Below are 21,045 nucleotides of genomic sequence, written 5' to 3' on the forward strand. Positions count from 1 at the left end.
CTTCCTCCTTTTAGTGTTTGTGTATCTGACATGTTTGGCAGTAGCCTTCTTGGGTCAGAAATAGGTGATGGCTGTTAGAAGTGCAAGGCTGAGGGAGGGGTGGTGGAGACTTTGAGACTCACATGGTAGGTACACATGGCCCTTAGAAAGGTCCTGCATAAAGCATAGCCTCCTCATGGGTAAAGTTCAGCACCTAAACTCTCATAGAGCTCACCATTGTGGTAAACCTCAAAGACAAACTCAAACAGTTGTCCAGCTGCCAGCAGCTCATGTAAACCACCATAAGTAAAGGGTTGGTACATGTTAAGGAGGTACTTAGTGGAGCTGGTGTAGTTGTCCCCCTCACTGTTGTGGGACATGATAGAGAAGTCCTCCCAGTTGTCCATCACGTGCCTTACAATTAGCTCACGTACCTCCCTAGTCTTTAGCAGAGTGTCATATATGAGATATGGGTCCGGAACAGACAGACTCCATCTTCTGCCACACCAACTTACACACCGAGGGTCAGATGTACAAAGCCTTGGCGAGAGATAAAGTGGAGAGAGATACATTGCCAACCAATCAGCTCCTAACTGCCATGTTACAGGCTGTGTTTGAAAAATGACAGTAAGGAGCTGGTTGGTTAGTAGTTTACCTATCTCCACTTTATCACTCTCCTAGGCTGAGTACATCTGCCCCCAACTGCCACTGCAAATGCTGCCAAACATCGCTGCCAGTTGGTGCAGCTCCCCTATTCGAATATTGGATTGCACTGCAGCCCCTCCTCTCAAGCCGCCACAGGAAACATTTTGCCCTTGTTCACCCCATTAGGAGTCAAATTTTTTAAAAAAACAGCAAAGCGGTTGCCTATGACATGGAAGGAATATACTCCCTGAATTTCATGTGTCTAGGTACAGAGGTTTGGGCTTTGCATTGATAGTCAGTCAGGACACTGCACAGGGGGAGGAAACATTTTATCCCTTTTAACCGGCTTAGGGGTACAATTTATTTAAAATTTCTCCTTAGTGTGTGCTTACATCATGGAAGTAATATACTCCCCAAATTTCATGTTTCTAGATCCAGGGAGTTGGGCTGGGTGTTGATCAGTCAACCATGACACTTGTTTTGAGATAGATATATATATATATATATATATATATATATACACACAAATACATACACACAGTATATATATATATATATATTTTACACACACACACACACACACACACACACACACACACACACACACACACGTTACAGTAAAAAGAAAAGGAAGGAACCTTTGGCGCTACAAGATAGTTTTAATAAATTTGATATAGACTATGTATATAATTTTTCCATTAAGCAATTTTTTTGTAGAGTGAATCTTAAATCTAAAACAATTTATATGCAATGCTTCTATGTATGTTTTGGAGTTTATGAAGCACCCCACAAATCCCGTTAAAGGTACGGGCAATGATAAGGGTGGTCACAATCCCCAGTATTTTATACAGATTTGCATATTCATATTAATACATACTTTACAATAATACGATTTGACAATGTTAAAAACAGTGGGGTGTGTATCTGGAATTAAAGAAAACATTTTTTTTGGTGGCGGTCTTGCGGAGTGTAGATACTAATTGATTGCACACCTTGTTAGCTCCGTGGATAATGGTATTGTAAATGGAGGGAATAGTTGAAATAACAAATCCCTAATAGTATAATATATTGTATATAAATATGTCCCTCTTGATGGTTTACAGTTTTCTCCGTATGAGGAGTCCGTTGGTGTGAGAGAGCGCGCTCTCTCTCCTTAGGTAGCAATATTTCTCTGTCCACTCCTGATCCGTGTGTGGACTTTAAGTGTTAATAGTGTCTTTTAAATCCAGTACAAAAAAACTTTCAAGGTTCTTTCCACTTAACACTTACATATCTTCGTCCCCTCTGGGACTGCTGATCTCTGCTCCTCGGGCGGTTGTTAACTTGTCGGCGTCTTTCCCGGAGCCGCGATGGTGCTGAAGGCGCCTGCAGCGCTGGTCCTCGTGGAACGTGTGGCCGGCGTCTTCCAGGGGATCAGGATCTCCAGGTCTGAGGCAGGTGTAGGGGGCGTGGACCAACGCGTTTCACTCGGCTGTGTTGAGCCGTGCTTCGTCAGGGACTTTGTGATGACGTGGGTATCAGACACTATTTATAGGGTCTGGCTCTCATTATTTAGTTTGTCCTGTGGATTCGTTAAGTGAAGCATTTCCCTTCTGAGCGCATATAAACTCTAGGTCGACAGGTCAAAAGGTCGACATGAGTTTTTCACAATTTTTTTCTTATTTTGAACTTTTTCAGAAGTAACGATCCACGTGGACTACGATTGGGAAGAGAAACCTGTGCAGAGCGCAGCGGCCGAATCATGGCGAGCGAACATGGTGCACTAATTGGGGTTCCCGGTCACTGTACAGAAAAAAAGGACACAATTTTTTTGGAAAAAAAAACCTCACATCGACCTTTTGACCTAGAACATGTCATCCTAGAAACCCTGTCGACCTAGTTACTGTCGACCAAAACTGGTCGACCTAGACACTGTCGTCCTAAGTGTGGTCGATCTTCCATACCAAACCCCCCTAGCCTACAACTCACCCTCACTGAAACAATTCAAACAAGAAGCCTCTCTGAGTGAGGAAAAGAGAAATCTGTTTTGATGATAAAAAATAATGTCTAGATGCAGTGCAACATGTCACCACAAGGTGTCTCACATCATCTGTGAGACAACACAAAGAGCAGCTTATTTTACAACTGTAATAATGGCCCTCATTCCGAGTTGTTCGCTCGTTCTTTTTCATCGCATCGCAGTGAAAATCCGCTTAGTACGCATGCGCAAAGTTCGCACTGCGACTGCGCCAAGTAACTTTACTATGAAGAAAGTATTTTTACTCACGGCTTTTTCTTCGCTCCGGCGATCGTAATGTGATTGACAGGAAATGGGTGTTACTGGGCGGAAACACGGCGTTTCAGGGGCGTGTGGCTGAAAACGCTACCGTTTCCGGAAAAAACGCAGGAGTGGCCGGAGAAAGGGTGGGAGTGCCTGGGCGAACGCTGGGTGTGTTTGTGACGTCAACCAGGAACGACAAGCACTGAAATGATCGCACAGGCAGAGTAAGTCTGGAGCTACTCAGAAACTGCTAAGTAGTTAGTAATCGCAATATTGCGAATACATCGGTCGCAATTTTAAGAAGCTAAGATTCACTCCCAGTAGGCGGCGGCTTAGCGTGTGTAACTCTGCTAAATTCGCCTTGCGACCGATCAACTCGGAATGAGGGCCAATAAGATTTTACTTACCGGTAAATCTATTTCTCGTAGTCCGTAGAGGATGCTGGGACTCCGTAAGGACCATGGGGAATAGACGGGCTCCGCAGGAGATAGGGCACTTTAAGAAAGCTTTGGACTCTGGGTGTGCACTGGCTCCTCCCTCTATGCCCCTCCTCCAGACCTCAGTTAGGGAAACTGTGCCCAGAGGAGATGGACAGTACGAGGAAGGATTTTTGTAAATCTAAGGGCGAGATTCATACCAGCCACACCAATCACACCGTATAACTTGTGATAAACTTACCCAGTTAACAGTATGAACAACAACATAGCCACGGTTCCACCGAAAAACTATAACATAACCCTTATGTAAGCAATAACTATATACAAGTATTGCAGAAGAAGTCCGCACTTGGGACGGGCGCCCAGCATCCTCTACGGACTACGAGAAATAGATTTTCCGGTAAGTAAAATCTTATTTTCTCTAACGTCCTTGAGGATGCTGGGACTCCGTAAGGACCATGGGGATTATACCAAAGCTCCCAAACAGGCGGGAGAGTGCGGATGACTCTGCAGCACCGATTGAGCAAACAGGAGGTCCTCCTCAGCCAGGGTATCAAACTTATTGAACTTTGCAAAGGTGTTTGTCCCCGACCAAGTAGCTGCTCGTCACAATTGTAATGACGAGACCCCTCGGGCAGCCGCCCAACAAGAGCCCACTTTCCTAGTGGAAGGGCCTTAACCGATTTCGGTAACGGCAATCCTGCCGTAGAATGTGCCTGCTGAATCGTGTTACAGATCCAGCGAGCAATAGTCTGCTTTGAAGCAGGAGCGCCAACCTTGTTGGCCGCATACAGAACGAACAAAGCTTCAGTCTTCCTGATTCTAGCCGTTCTGGTCACATAAATCTTCAAAGCCCTGACTACATCCAGGGACTCGGAATCCTCCAAGTCCCGTGTAGCCACAGGCACGACAATAGGTTGGTTCACATGAAAAGATGAGACCACTTTTGGCAGAAAGTGAGGGCGAGTCCTCAACTCTGCCCTATCCACGTGAAAAACCAAGTATGGGCTTTTATGTGATAAAGCCACCAATTCGGAAACACGTCTTGCCGAAGCTAAAGCCAACAACATGACCCCTTTCCATGTGAGGTATTTCAACTCCACAGTTTTGAGTGGTTCAAACCAAGGTGACTTGAGGAAACGTAACACCACGTTAAGATCCCAAGGCGCCACCGGAGGCACAAAGGGAGGTTGAATATGCAGCACTCCCTTCACAAAGGTCTGTACTTCAGGAATAGAGGCCAATTCTCTTTGAAAGAAAATGTATAAGGCCGAAATCTGGACCTTTATGGACCCTAATTTTAGGCCCAAAGTCACTCCTGTTTGAAGGAAGTGAAGTAGACGGCCCAAATGGAACTCCTCCGTAGGAGCAGCTCTGGCCTCACACCAAGAAACATATTTCCGCCATATACGGTGATAATGTTTTAACGTCACATCTTTCCTAGCCTTGATCAGGGTAGGAATGACTTCCTCCGGAATCCCTTTTTCCGCTAGGATCCGGCGTTCAACCGCCATGCCGTCAAATGCAGCCGCGGTAAGTCTTGGAACAGACCGGACCCCTGCCGCAGCATGTCCTGCCTTAGAGGAAGAGGCCACGGATCCCCTGCGAGCAACTCTTGCAGCTCCGGACACCAAGTCCTCCGTGGCCAATCCGGAACAATGAGTATTGTTATGACCCTGCTTCTTCGTATTATTCTCAACACCTTGGGTATGAGAGGAAGAGGAGGAAACACATAGACCGATCTGAACACCCAAGGCGTCACCAGAGCGTCTACCGCTACCGCCTGAGGGTCCCTTGAGCTGGCGCAATACCGCTTTAGCTTTTTGTTGAGACGGGATGCCATCATGTCGATTTGAGGCAGTCCCCAACGATCCGTGATCTGTGCGAAGACTTCTTGATGAAGTCCCCACTCTCCCGGATGCAGGTCATGCCTGCTGAGGAAGTCCGCCTCCCAGTTGTCCACCCCCGGGATGAACACCGCTGACAGCGCGCTTACATGGCCTTCCGCCCAGCGTAGAATCATGGTCGCTTCTGCCATGGCCATTCTGCTCCTTGTTTCGCCGTGGCGGTTTATATGAGCCACTGCCGTGACATTGTCTGACTGAATCAGAAACTAGAATCAGCCCCAAAAAGGTCAGACGCGTTGTAGGGACTAGCTGGGACTTTGGTATATTGAGAATCCAGCCGTGTATCTGCAACGTCTTCATGGACAGAGACACGCTGTCCAGCAACCTCTCCCGAGATCTCGCCTTTATGAGGAGATCATCCAAGTATGGGATAATTGTGACCCCCTGCCCGCGCAGGAGCACCATCATTTCCCCCATTACCTTGGTGAAAATTCTCGGGGCTGTGGAAAGCCCAAGCGGCAACGTCTGAAATTGGTAGTGACAGTCCTGCACTGCAAATCTCAGGAACGCCTGATGCAGGGGGAATATCGGAACATGAAGGTAAGCATCCTTTATGTCCAGGGACACCATCCAATCCCCCCCCCTCCAGGCTGGCGATGACCGCCCTGAGTGATTCCATTTTGAACCTGAACCTCTTCAAGTACAGGTTCAGAGATTTCAGGTTTAAAATGGGTCTGACCGAACCGTCCGGTTTCGGGACCACAAACAGGGTTGAGTAATATCCCTCTCCTTGCTGGAGATGAGGAACTGTGACAATCACCTGTTGAATATACAATTTTTGGATTGCTGCCAACACTAGCTCCCTCTCTGACGGGGAAGCCGGCAGAGCCGATTTGAAAAATCGGCGAGGAGGCAAGTCTTCGAATTCCAGCCTGTATCCCTGAGAAACAATCTCTAATGCCCAGGGATCCACCTGCGAGTGAACCCAGACGTGGCTGAAAAACCGAAGACGAGCCCCCACCAGATCTGCCTCCCCTCGGAAAGCCCCAGCGTCACGCGGTGGACTTTGCAGATGCAGGGGAGGACTTCTGCTCTTGGGAACTAGCTGTGTGCAGCTTTTTTCCCCTGCCTTTCCCTCTGGCAACAAAGGATGATCCACGTACCTTCTTGTTTTTATTGGAACAAAAGGACTGCATTTGATAATGAGGTGCCTTTTTTGTATGCTGCGGGGGGACATAAGGTAAGAAATTTGACTTACCAGCCGTAGCCGTAGAGACAATATCCGAGAGGCCGTCTCCAAACAACTCCACCCCTTTGTAAGGCAAGGACTCCATATGCCGCTTTGAATCGGCATCTCCCGTCCACTGTCGGGTCCACAAGAGCCGCCTAGCAGAAACAGACATAGCATTTATTCTGGAGCTTAATAAACAAATGTCTCTCTGAGCATCCCTCATATACAAGGCAGCATCTCTGATATGCTCTATGGTCATTTGAATGGCGTCCCTATCTAAGGTGTCAATTTCCGTAGATAAGGAATCTGCTCATGCCACAACTGCACTACAAACCCAGGCTGACGCCATAGCCGGTCGAGCAATAGTACCGGAATAATTGTAAATGTGCTTTAAGGTAATTTCCTGCCTGTGATCAGCAGGTTCCTTGAGGTAAGCCGTATCCTGAGAAGGCAGTGCCACCTTTTTGGACAAACGTGTCAGCGCCTTGTCAACTTTTGGCGAAGATTCCCAGCGTATCCTATCAGTTTGTGGAAAAGGATACGCCATGAGAATCCTTTTGGGAACTTGTGGTCTCCTATCCGGAGATTCCCAAGCCTTTTCGCACAAGTCACTTAATTCAAATGAGGATGGAAAAGTGACTTCAGGCTTTTTCCCTTTATACATGTGTACCCTCGTGTCAGGGACAGGGGGTTCCTCAATAATATGCAAAACCTCTTTTTTTTTTTTTAAATATTAATTTTTATTATTTTATGGGTAAGCTAAGCAAAAGGGGGAGGGGTACAAAAAGGAGAAAAAGGGAAGGGGAAGGGTGAGGGGGGTACACAGTCTGCTCAACAAAAATACAGAATTACATAGACGATATAAAAAAGAACATCGCACAGGCATACATCGCGAGGCCAAATCCGACCAACAGTAAATACATAACGAAAAGACTACATATAATCCTAAGTGTCTGGAGGAGGTAAGGGAATTGGAGAACGAGTATGCCAATAGGTAGATCATGAAAACCAGCGGAGCAGTGGGCAGGATGGTGTAGAGGCGTAGGCCACACCCGCTGTCTCAAACTCGCAATGCGACTGTACGGCTATCTCTATCGCTGATATGTGGGGTATCTCGGTGGAGCGCCATTGGCGAGCAATCAATAGTTTTGTCGAGATCAGAATATGCCCTAAGATATAACGATCGCCCGGCGATAAGTCGCCATAATATAGATGGAGAAGAGCCAGTCGCGGGTGTGGAGCTACAGAATGACCCAGGACTAACTCTATGAGGTGGAAGACAGAGGTCCACATTAGGGTAAGTATAGGGCAGTCCCAGAAGGTATGCACCAAGGTACCGACCTTGCCACATTTACGTCAGCATAAATTGGATGTGGAGGGTTGCATTGCATGCAAGCGGGATGGGGTGAAATATAAACGGTGGAGGAGTTTATAAAATAGCTCTATGTGTGATATGCATCTAGACACCGTATAGCAGGACCGAAAAATCATCCCTCATTCTTCCTCCGAGATAGAGCATCTAAGGTCTGCCTCCCATTTCAACTGGAAGGGGGCTTTCTGCAGCGTTTGGGAAGTAATAATATAGTTATACCATTTTGTGATGCCTCCCCTGCCCTCCCCGGTACCCAGGAACCTTTGAACAAAGTTAGGCAAGGGGGAGAGGGTGAGGTGGGGTGTTGAGGTTCCGTGGAGCCAATGTCTGAGTTGCAAATATTTATAGAATTCCCGCAAAACCTCTTTAATGGCAATAATCATGTACCGTATACCCTTAGCCACCTTCGGCTGTAATTTTGGATCTTCATAGTCGACACTAGAGTCAGTATCTGTGTCGGTATCTGTGTCATCGATCTGGGATATGGTGCGCTTCTGAGACCCCGAAGGACCTGGCGCCCCAGGGACAGGCATGGACTGGCTACCTGCCTGATCCCTAGCTTCTGCCTTGTCTAATCTTTTATGCAATAGATTGACATTTGCATTCAAGACATTCAGCATATCCACCCATTCCGGTGTCAGCGTTGCCGACGGCGACCTGACATTCAAGCACTCCCCCTCCACATTAAGCGAGCCTTCCTCGTCAAACATGTCGACACACGCGTACCGACACACTACACACACACACACACGCACACACACACACACACACACACCCCCCCCCCCCCCCCCCCCCCCCCCCTTTCCTGAAGACAGTGTCCCTGTCAAGGCCCTTTGGAGAGACAGAGAGAGAGTATGCCAGCACACACCCCAGCGCAATAACCCTGGAGACCAACACAAAATGTTTTTCCCCAGCAGCGATGTATAATATGTAAACCGCCAATTATGTGCCCCCCCCCCTCTCTTTTAAGCACCCTTTCACCGTGTGTAAGCAGGGGAGAGTCCGGGGAGCTTCCTCTCAGCAGTGCTGTGGAGAGAAAATGGCGCTGGTGAGTGCTGAGGGAGAAGCCCCGCCCCCTCGGCGGCGGGCTTCTGTCCCGCTCAAACTTAGTAAAATATGGCGGGGGCTCTTTTCTATACATGTACAGAGCCCACCTGTACATGTATATAGTCTTTTTGCCATGCAGAGGTTTATATTGCTGCCCAGGGCCCCCCCCTGCGCCCTGCACCCTTACAGTGACCGGAGTATGTGAGGTGTATGGGAGCAATGACACACAGCTGCAGTGCTATGCGTTACCTCAGTGAAGCTGTAGGCTTCTGCCGCCTGACGACTTGTGTCTTATTTCTAGCTCTGTGAGGAGAACGGCGGCGCGGCTCCGGGGGTGGACGCCCAGTAAGAACCTGCGTTCACCCCCTCTGGAGCTAATGGTGTCCAGTAGCTGAGGAAGCAGAGCCTATCTTTGACAAGAAGATCTGCTCCTCTCTCCTCAGTCCCTCGATGCAGGGAGCCTGTTGCCAGCAGTGCTCCCTGTGAAAAAGTAGTAAAAGGTAGAAAAAAAAATCCAAACAAAAATGCTACTAGGCAGAGAACTCTGGAGAGCTCTCTGCAGTGCACCCATCTTGCTCTGGGCACAGTGTAAAACTGAGGTCTGGAGGAGGGGCATAGAGGGAGGAGCCAGTGCACACCCAGAGTCCAAAGCTTTCTTAAAGTGCCCTATCTCCTGCAGAGCCCGTCTATTCCCCATGGTCCTTACGGAGTCCCAGCATCCTCAAGGACGTTAGAGAAAATACTATTTGGTAAGTGTGGTGTATACAGCATAGCATATGAGAGAGATTCTACTATGTGTAATACTGTATATGTGTGTATAGCTACAACATGTAGTCATTATGTCAACATCGAGAATGTCTGCAACAAATGTCAACATTGAATGTCGACAGTGAAAATGTCAAAAGTCACAATGTCGACATTACAGGTACAGGTTTTGTGTTAGGCTGGTTTAGGGTTGTGCTACGGTTAGTGTTAGGCTGCAGTTAATTTTAAGCTATGGTTAGGTTTTGGGTTAGGGTAGGGTAGTGCTGTTTCTATCCAATTTGGATCCCAGTGCGAGATTTAAAATGCGCCCCCCCCCATAGATATAGAAAATAAAAAATTGCGCACAAGGGGGCGTGGCCTTGTAAAAGTGGGCATGGCCTTGCTGAAAATGGCCGTGGTCTCGCCTGCACCAACAGATCACGGTTACCACAGGTTAATAAAAGAAATCCACCATATTAAGCCCCACACAGTAATGCCCCCTGCTCCATATTATGCCACACACCGCAATGCTCTTGACACATTATGCCCTACAGTAAAGCTTCTTATGACTTTTAAATTACCTGCTCATTGCCAAGGGTTTCACGTGCTGGGTGTCATGCTGGTTGCCAGGGGTTTCACGCTCTGGGATCCATGCTGGTTACCAAGGTTTTCATGCTCTGGGATCCATGCTGGTTGCCAGGGGTTTCATGCTCTGGGATCCATGCTAATGCTCTGGATCCATGCTGGTTGCCAGGGGTTTCATGCTCTGGGACGGATGTCATGATCGCATTACACAGCCCTGTCAACAGCCATTACAAAGCCCTGGCAACTGACATTACATAGTGTAATGTCAGTTGCTAGGGGTGTGTAATGCTAGTTGCCACGGGGTAATGGGTGTCCTTACTTGTTGGCTCAGGCTGCTGTTCTTCCTGGGTATGAGACTGTCTAATAGCCCAGTGTCAGTGACACCCACAGGAAGAGGGGACTCAGGCCGGGGAGCAGGGGAGTAATGGTGAGTCTTTCACCTTTGGCTATGGTGCACCCCAGTGGCGTAAGTTTGTCCCAGTTTGCCCGGAGGCAAGAAAAAATGTTGGTGCCCCCCCCACATATATCATACGTGAGCCAATAAGATGCCGTTTTGAGATCTGAGTAAAACCGAACCCGCCCAATCTCTAATTCTAACTATATGAAGCTACTACAAAACCGTTGCAACTAGGCAGATCTATGTAGGGGTCCATCAGCCACACACTACATAGATCTGCTCAGTCACTCACAATGCTGATTATTTCTCTGACAATTAATTTGCAAGTGTCATATCCAGGATTAGAACCCACAACCTATTACACTGGAAGCATGCACCTTACTGATGGAGATATCTGCTCCTGCATAGGAAGTATGAGAATTCTAACTATATTAAAGTTACTTGTAATGGTCAGAGAAATAACTTCATATAGTTAGAATTCTCATGTTTTCCTTTATAGGAGCAAATAGCTTCATCAGTAAGGTGTCTGCTTCCAGTATATCTATAATAAAGAGGGTGTGATTTGGTAAGGTGCAGTGACTAGTGGGGAAGTCGGCTACGGAAGAGATACCCGGCTGCTGTCAATTAACTTAATTGATTAATGTGGCTGAACACACGGAAGAGGAGGAGAGGTGCCCCCCTTCAAAGCAGGAGCCCGGCTGGCAGCTGACTCCGTTGCCTCCCAGAGTTCTGCCTCTGGTGCACCCCCACTTCCCCACACGATCGTGGTCTGCTAAGCCCCCGCCCCTCACATAAAGGTGCATGGCTTTAAAGCAATGATGCCCACCTGGGAATTAATTGGTCCCCCGGGGCCCAAACCCTCCTTCTTGATAGCTGCAGCGGCTGTAAACTCTGGAGAGGGAGGAGACATGTAAGGGCGCAGCAGCACTTCCTGGCTCTGTCTGCACTCAGACTGCAGCCCGCAGCGGCGCCAGCTACCTACCCTCCTCCTGTCATTAGGCTCTGCTTGGGGAGCTAAGTTTAGCGGAATGACGCGTTTGCGTCGTGACGTCATGATGCAAATGTGTCATTACGTGAAACTCCACCCCCCGAGCGGAGTAGTAATGACGGGGAGATGGGGGTCACAGGAGCCACCAAAAGAGCTGCAGTGAGCGCCCCGTGCAAAGGCCCGCCTCAAGAAACAGCTCTGGGGTAGGGTTAGGTTGCGGTTAGGGTTATGCTGTGGTGGGAATAAGGTGGCAGTTTAGGGTTAGTCTGTGGTTGTAGGGTTAGTCTGTGGTTGTAGGGTTAGGATGTGGTTAGGGTTAGGCTGCGGTTTTAGGGTTAGGCTGCGGTTAGGGTTAGGCTGCAGTTAGGGTTAGGCTGCAGTTACGATTAGGCTGCGGTTAGGGTTAGGCAGTGGTTTTAGGATTAGGCTGCGGTTAGGGTTAGGCTGCGGTTAGGGTTAGGGCAGTGGTTTTAGGATTAGGCAGTGGTTTTACGGATTAGGCTGCGGTTCAGAGTTAGCGCTGCAGTTTAGGAATAGGCTGCGGTTTTATGGTACACTTTATTACTAAGAGAGGTGAATCATGTATCAAAAATTAAAAAATGAATAAAGGATAAAAATAGCTGTCCAACTCCATATAAGACTTTCCTGGTAGACACAGTTGCAATATATATGGATTACTCCCAATTTATTAGTTGTCACCGGCAAAGTCAATCAGGATTTATACCTGTGCAAGTCTTACATACAGTCAAGCGGCACTTTGCAATAGAAATAAAGGTCCTCCACTACGGGAGCATTACGTGTATTCCCAGCGAGATAATGTATCTGGAGGAGGGAGAGAGTTGTCCTCAGACCTTGGATGGTTGAATCCAGCAGCGGGACTCGGCACACCGCAGGTGCCTGTACAGTGGCGGAACTAGCGAGCGGTAGGCCCAGGTGCGACAAAATGCTTTGGCCCCCCCCCCATCCCATCCAAGTCCACACCCTCACACCTGGAGAGGATCTGGTGAGGGGGACCTGCTCAGGGCCAGAGAAATGGATACCTAGCAACAGTGTCATAACTAGTCATTTTAGCACAGTGTGCAAGAAACGGCATCGGAGCCCCAACCCTGCATGCAAAACAGGGACAGTGCGCGCCGTAGGCGTGCGCAAAAATACATAGTGGCGTGGCTTCGTGGGGAAGGGGTGTGGCCACAAAATAATACCAATTCATAAAATGGTGCACAGTAGTCTCCATTATTCAAATTACGCCGCACAGTAGCACCACTACACCAGGTAGAGACTCTTTTACACCTTACGGCGGACAGATTCCTCTTGTTCTCGGAAGACAGCCTATAGTGAAGCAGAGGGACAGCAGCAGCAGCAGCGCCTCCACCAGTAATAAAGCGCTGCTGCGGCTCCCTCCTCCTCCTTCTCCCCCGTGGCCGCTGCAGTGCGCTCCTCTCCTCTCAGGGCGGCTGTGTGCTGCGGGCAGCGGTTGCCCGCAGCACACAGCGGCATGTAATGAGTCAGTTTTGACTCATTACATGCTTTGGGCCCCTGGACAGAGGCGGGCCCCAGTGCAACGCACTGGTTGCACTGGCGGTAGTTCCGCCTCTGTGCCTGTAGCTGAATGAGCTCCTGTCTAATTAGCGCTGTGTGTATCATCCTCCACCTCGATAGCACTCACTCCTGCACTTTATTAATGCACGTCCTCGCGGCTTTGTAGTGCTTATAGCAACAGGTAAGAATCCAATTAAGGGTCCCAAATATGTAGCTTCTGACGTGTTTCGCTCCTGCTGGAGCTTTTTCAAAGACATGTTTTATTTCACTTTATTGACTTTTTAAATATATGTATTATATATGTATTAAATATATGTATGTATAAGTCATTATTGATTAAAATGAATTAATCTATTTTCTCTTACGTCCTAGAGGATGTTGGGGTCCACATTAGTACCATGGGGTATAGACGTGTCCACTAGGAGCCACTGGCACTTTAAGAGTTTGAGAGTGTGGGCTGGCTCCTCCCTCTATGCACCTCCTACCAGACTCAGTTTAGAAAATGTGCCCAGAGGAGCCAGTCACAGCTAGGGGAGCTCTCCAGAGTTTCTCTAGTAAAAGGTTTTTTTTTTAGAGTTTATTGTTTTACAGGGAGGCTGCTGGCAACAGCCTCCCTGCTTTGTGGGACTTAGGGGGATAGTAATGTCCTACCCTACGGGGTGAGAGCCACTATCTCTGCTGACAGGACACTGAGCTCCTGAGGGGAGAGATTGCTAGCCGCCCCAGGCGACCGCTCACCCCAGCAGCATGCCGCCACCCCCTAACAGAGCCAGAAGATGTTTGTGGCGAGTGAGTCACCGGCCCCTCTAGCAAGCAGGGAGCCGGTGTGAAGATGGTGGCAACAGGGTAGGGAGCGCAGTACCAACCGCGCTCCGGGGCTCAGCGGTACATAGTGCCGCACTGTGAGGGGCGCCCTGAGCCAGCGCCTATACCCTAAACTGGTCAGCAAGCCTGTCAGGGTCCCCGGATCGCTGCCAGCAGAAGTCCTCAGGCCAGTATAATACAATGAAGAGCGGGAAGCAGCGCCATGTTCAGGGGCGGAGCTTCTCCTCAGAGCGGACCCAGCATCGTTCAGCGCCATTTTCCTGCCTGCAGTTCCTGTGTAACAGACGCTGACGGTGAGAGCTGTCCCTCCAAGCAACTTTAGCTTTCCTGTGCGGTACCAGGGGGTTGTAGGGGGAGGCTGTGTAAAGTCTGTGTAGTCTATTAAGGTACACAGACAGCGCTGGTAGTTTCATTAGTTCTACCTTAAAAAGCGCTGTGTGTGGGTTGGCTCCAATCTCTGTGTCTCTCTGTGGCATACTTGGGGGGAAACTGTGTCTGACATTTCCGTGTGTGTGTGTGTGTGTTTAATATCTCCCATAGCCATGTCTAGGGACTCTGTGTCATATGCTGCAGAAGATGTTTCCTCTCAGAAGGGATCCATTCCATGTACACAGGATTGTAATGCTTTGTCTCAGATCCCTATTGTTGAACCTGAGGGGTTAACTTCTATCAAAGGAATGATCTCTCAGATCTCTACTAGGGTAGCTAATACTGAGACGGAAACTCAGGTGTTGAAGAAGTCTATGGCAGTTTGGTCAGCCTCTGGGGGTCATTCCGAGTTGATCGCTCGCTAGCTGTTTTTAGCAGCCATGCAAACGCTATGCTGCCTCCCACTGGGAGTGTATTTTAGCTTAGCAGAAGTGCGATCGAAAGGATCGCACAGCGTCTACAAAATAATTTTGTGCTGTTTCAGAGTAGCTTCAGACCTACTCAGCGCTTGCGATAACTGCAGACTGTTCAGTTCCTGTTTTGATGTCACGAACACGCCCTGCGTTCGCCCAGCCACGCCTGCATTTTTCCTGGCACGCCTGCGTTTTTTTGAACACTCTCTGAAAACGGTCAGTTGACACCCAGAAACGCCCACTTCATGTCAATCACTCTGCGGCCAGCAGTGCGACTGAAAAGCTTTGCTAGACCTTGTGTGAAACTACATCGGCCGTTGTGAAAGTATGTCGCGCGTGCGCATTGCGCCGCATACACATGCGCAGAAGTGCCATTTTTTTTGCATCATCGCTGTGCAGCCTGATGCAAATTGTCCACACTGTGGTGCCCCTGAAGCTACTTTCTGGCGCTTATTGTGGCTCTGTCCAACCGTGTATGCTTTTTGGGAGGCAGTATGGGCGGGTATATTACTTACTGAACCATTGTTGCCCCGCTTCTCTCCTAAACTGTGCATTTTTGCTTTGGATTTAGAGGAAAATTACTCCCCGGCAATTTATAAATATGTTTTATGTCTGGCCACCTTGGCAAAAGTAATTATAGCATGAAATTGGTTTGCAGCTTCCTCTCCTAACCTGTATAACTGGAGGGCCTTGGTTAACGAGGTATCTGGGCATGAGCGGTTTACACACAGATCTAGAGGGACCCTGCCTCATTATCCTAATAAATGGGAGAGATGGAATACCTCCCATCTTGCTACAGATATGGCGGCTCCAGCTCAACTCTCTTGGTGCCCATACACTTGTGAGATAATCGGTGCTAACCTTCGATTTCGACCGCATCTGTGAGAGAAATCGTATGATTGTATGCACATTTTAGGTACCTTTCGACGCAATGCGCGGGCACACCGGTCGAATCTCGCATCTCAAGACAGTATGTGTTGCACTTAATGTTTATCGAGTCGCAGTGCGATCGCATGTGTTTTAAAAACACATGCTATATATTGCACTGCGATGTGCGATGGGCACCCGCCGGGAGTGGATGGAGGCCGCTCCCACTCGGCGGTGACGTGCCCATCACGTGATTACCATGCACTCTAGTGCATTAACGCATGGTAATCACGTTGGCAGTTCAGGTGCAATTTCATCGCACCTGAACTGCCGGTGCGATGCCCCGCGATGTTGCGTCGCGGGGCATCGCACAAGTGTATGGGCACCATCTGATTGATTGGTTGAATGTAAGAAGAGATAGCGTGAGATATATCTTCTTCATCCTATCCTCAATGCTGCAGCCCGGGCATCTTCCCCACCAAACACACTACATCCACATCCTCTCTCCTACAAGCCTTTTACTGGCTTCCCTTACCTTTCAGAATCCAATTCAAACTTCTCACACTCACTTACAAAGCGCTCACCCACTCCTCTCCCATTTACATCTCTGACCTTATCTCCCTTTACTCTCCCACCCATCCTCTTCGCTCTGCTAATGCACGCCGAGTCTCCTGTCTTCTGATTACTTCCACTCCTATCTCCAAGATTTTTCACGTGCTGCTCCCTTTCTCTGGAATTCTTTACCTCTCCCCCTCAGACTCTCCACCTCTCTACAAAACTTCAAATGGGCCCTTAAGACCCACTTCTTTACCAAACCCAGCCAAATCACATCCTAACCCTCTGTCCCATGCTTGGTCTACCCCATCTGTGTCACCCCTGTCTGTCTGCTCCTCCCCTTTAGAATGTAAGCTCTCACGAGTAGGGCCCTCTTCCCTCATGTGCTTATCCTTTTCTTACTTTAATAATCCTCAACTGCCCAAATCCTGCAGTTTTTTGACCACCTTGAAATTTATCTCTATGTCGTTTACTGGTGTTGTAATGCTTAGTTACCCTGTACTTGTCCTAAATTGTCTTCAACTGTAAGTCACTGTTTTCCTGTTTTGATTATGTGCATATGTACTCTTTAATTGGGCGCTGCGGAACCCTTGTGGCGCCATATAAATAAAGGATAATAATAATAATAATAATAATAATCCTTCTTATCTCTGAATGGTGGCTACTTATTTTCTTGTTCTGCTTATCTACACCTTACGCTTCATGTAAATGTGTGTTTTTTTTCGTTGTATACATGATCAATGACCACAAACTTGTTTTACATGGTGTTCTTTATTGATATTTATAGGACACTGTGACATGTACATTGCATCTTTTTTTCTATGTGCTTTGTTCTTTTTCTTTGTTTTTGTATGGTTTTTATTTTCTTTCTGTGATAAAATCAATAAAAAAAATTACACAAGTTAAAAAAATAAAAATAAAATTTGTCCCCCCTCCCCCACCCAAACCCAAGTTCACATATGCCACACGGCAGTCGGTGACAGGGAGAGGCAGAGATTGACAGCGAAAGGCAAGGGAAGGCAGTGGGTGACAGCGGGAGGCAGAGGATGACTGGGAGTGGCAGTGGGTGAAAGGAAGAGGGTGACAGGGAAAGACAGTGGGTGACTTGGGTACAAGCATAATGACCTGTGCAGGTGAAGTAACAGTGGGCTTGTACCTTGATCGGGGCAGAAACATAGTGGCCTTTGCTCTATCTGTGACAGGGTCCCTTGCCAACTTGTGCTTCACTCAGTTTGGCACTTGGTCAGGCAGACTCTGACAGTGCCAGTTACACCGGTTGTGATCTGTCTTTAATTCATAGACAGCAGTGAATCAGAAATAATGTACAGCTGTCTAATTAGAGGCAGTATGTGGCTGTGATCATCAGTGCTAAAGTGTGGCAAACTCCTCTATCAGTCCGGCACACACAAGATCAGCCCTGCCTCCCCAAGCAGGTCCCTCAGGCAGTGTGGCCCACCCAGCTCTCTGCACCCTTCCTACAGTCTAAACCTAACCCTCCCTCCCTCGCTCGCTGCCTATCCCTCCCGGGGGTGCCTAAACCTACCCCCCCTTGCTCGCAGCCTAACCCTAACCCACTCCTGCAGCCTATAGCTACCCCCCCCCCCCCTTCCATAGGCTAAACCTAACCCCCCCCCCCCCCCCCCCCCCCTCCGCAGCTTCCCTGAGTGCAGCCCCGGTAAAAGCTTGCTCGGGATCCTGTTGGTCAGGTTTCCGGCGCCGGGTTTGTGATCCTTGTCAGGATGCTGGTGTCAGCATTCCAAGCAGTGTTAGGATTCCGGCATCAGGATTTCGACTGCTGGGATCTTGACCGGATCCCCCTAATATCGGTAGTCTGATACTGACTAATAGGACCTCTGCCACCTGCTAAAATATGCTACTAGAGCCTTAATTTACCTTTAAACAATGAAGCTTCATTGCTATAATAAAAACCTGTAAAATTGTGTTGATCTGCCACCCAATCAATGCAGCTTGACATATCCCAGCTCTATTGCTCCCAAGTGTTCTTGAGGTACACCTGGCATTAATTTATCCAGAGATAAACTACGTCAGTGGGTAATAGTTTTGCAAATGTTTATGTTTTATAGGCTGTTGAAATAGGAAATCAGTTGTAATTATATGCTGCTGGCGTCAGCAGAGCTGAATCGGAACTGAAAAGTGCATTATCTTCAGTCCAATTTAACACTGCAGCGAAAATTCTGGGAGAAATAGTAACATTTAAGTGCACCTAATTACATACAATGGGAAGGTGTGTATAAAAAGCAGCAATGTAAAATAGCATTTTTCTTTATTGCCATAAGCAAAGGGGAACATTTTACTTTTCTCTTGTTTCATTTCTTTAGCCTCACAATGTCATTCTGGTGGACTAGTGTAATTGTACTCACCTGTTTTTTCCTTGTCGTTGATCAGGTATCCCAAAACTGGGGTTTTGTCATGTAAATCATACCATCAAGGGACCCCAAAATCTGATTGTGACTCTGCCATGAAGGGATACACCACGTGATATATTATCTGGCATTTAAAGATTGGACCAGTTTCTCCCATGACAGTAGACCATTACATCACCACAAGCCTACTTCATTAAAACTGGAAAAAACAGAGGTTGGAATTTTAGACATACTTGCCTACCTGACCCTCTCCACGAGGGAGAAAATGTTCCTGGACTTTCCTGGTAATGTATGATTGCCATCACCTGGGGTGAAATACCTTTCTTATCAATGAACTAGCTCACCACAGGTGATGGCAATCATACATTACCAGGAAAGTCCAGGAACAGAGCCTTTTCTCCCTCATGGAGAGGGTCAGGTAAGCAAGTATGATTTTATATTTACATAGATTGTCAAAGTACAACTCTCGATGTGACTTGTGTCAATGTCCTCAGTTTGCTGAAACGCAGCAGGGTGGATCTATGGACAAATGCAATGTTTGCCATTAGCATGAAGCGGCAACAGTTAGGATTCCATAGACTAGTAGTGCTTTTTCAGTTCTGTTCTGTTTGTGATGCCTTTCGTTTTTCCGTTTATGTTGAGTTTATCTGTTAAACAATATGTGTGTATATGTGTTCATGGGCCCCTACCCAGACTTTCCTACTTTAACGAAATGGCCAGAGGCTCACGAAAATTGAGTGGCATTCCCAGCAAGAGTAAGCAAGTCTCCCCTAAACCTCCCACCCAGTTGTCCACATACCGAGGTCCTGCAGCTGATGATGCAACTCATAGCCATGCCTCCACTGTACAGCACTGCTAATCTTGGCATTGTATGATGGGGGCGTGACCATGATGATGTGATTGCGGACACCACACCCCCATGCCACATTCTATGTCATACCACACCCCCACTCCACCCTCTTTGCCTTTCTACGCCCCCCACAGTGACAACCAGGCAGCCAGAAAGTCGACAACTATACCCTTCCCATTGCACTCTTCCATTGTGCCTTTACCATCCAGTTAATTGAATTAAATTGCACCATTGTTTAATGATGTAAGAACGACAAGATATTATATTAGAGTAAATCCCTTTTCTTATACGTCCTAGAAGATGCTGGGGATGCTTCAAGAACCATGGGGTATAGACGGGATCCGCAGGAGACATGGGCACTTTAAGACTTTGAATGGGTGTGAACTGGCTCCTCCCTCTATGCCCCTCCTCCAGACTCCAGTTTAGATTCTGTGCCCAGTGAGACTGGTCACACACAGGGCAGCTCTACTGGGTTTCTGTGAAAAGACTTTATGTTAGGTTTATTATTTTCAGGGAGCACTGCTTGCAACAGTCTCCCTGCATCGTGGGACTGAGGGGAGAGAAGCAGACCTACTTCTGTGAGTTTCAAGGCTCTGCTTCTTAGGCTACTGGACACCATTAGCTCCAGAGGGTCTGATTGCTAGGTACGCCTAGATGCTCGTTCCCAGAGCCGCGCCGTCACCCCCCTTGCAGAGCCAGATGTCAGAAGACAGGTGAGTAGAAGAAGATCAGAAGACTTCAGTGACGGCTTTGAGGTACCGCACAGCGGCCGCGCTGTGTGCCATGCTCCCACACACACAGGCACTGTCGGACACAGGGGGGGGGGGGGTCGCCCTGGGCAGCATATAAATCATCAACATAGACTGGCAATAGACTATATAAGTGCCTGGACACTATATTTAACCCCCGCCAGTATAAATATTTGTAAGTAATAGCGGGGCTGAAGTGCACCATTAAGGGGGCGGGGCTTCTCCCTCACAGCTCATTTCAGCGCCATTTTCTCCTCACAGAGACGCTGGTCCTTCCAAAGCACTGCTGTACAGATTAGAGTGAAAAACGAGGGGGGGGGGGGGCACAGTTGTTTGGTGCAATGTAAGTTAAAAATAAAAGCACACTATATCATGAGCGCGGTGTAAATGAGCTGGTAAACTCCTTATGTGTTTCCATGACAGAATGTACTGGGGTCTATCCCTATAACCAGTGTAATGTCGGTCGGTGTTTTGGTACACGTGTGTCGGCATATCTGAGGCTGAGTGCTCTGCCACAAAGGGAATTACTATGTCGGCGCTGTCGACTTCTAATAGTACTTGGTACATGTAAATAAATGTCAACATGTCAGTAGAGGTATATTTTTCCCAGGAGAAAACTATATGGGAGACACAGACGTGGGGGGTGACCCTGTCGGCACCAACAATATCTGACTGGGTGGATATTGACATGATAATGTGATGCATATCAGAAAGAGCTATGCCTATATGTATGTATAGTAAGGTTACATAGGTCTGTGGCACGATCACAGATGCGATAATATTTATGGAGGGAGTCATATTCATAGAATAGATTTCTCTCAGACCCCTCAGGATCGCAGAAATTTTATTTTGCCCAATTACTACTCCCTGAGATCGACTCGAATAATCTTTCTTATGTCGAC

This window comes from Pseudophryne corroboree, chromosome 10 (assembly GCF_028390025.1).
Source record: "Pseudophryne corroboree isolate aPseCor3 chromosome 10, aPseCor3.hap2, whole genome shotgun sequence".
In the NCBI taxonomy this organism is placed as follows: Eukaryota; Metazoa; Chordata; class Amphibia; order Anura; family Myobatrachidae; genus Pseudophryne; species Pseudophryne corroboree.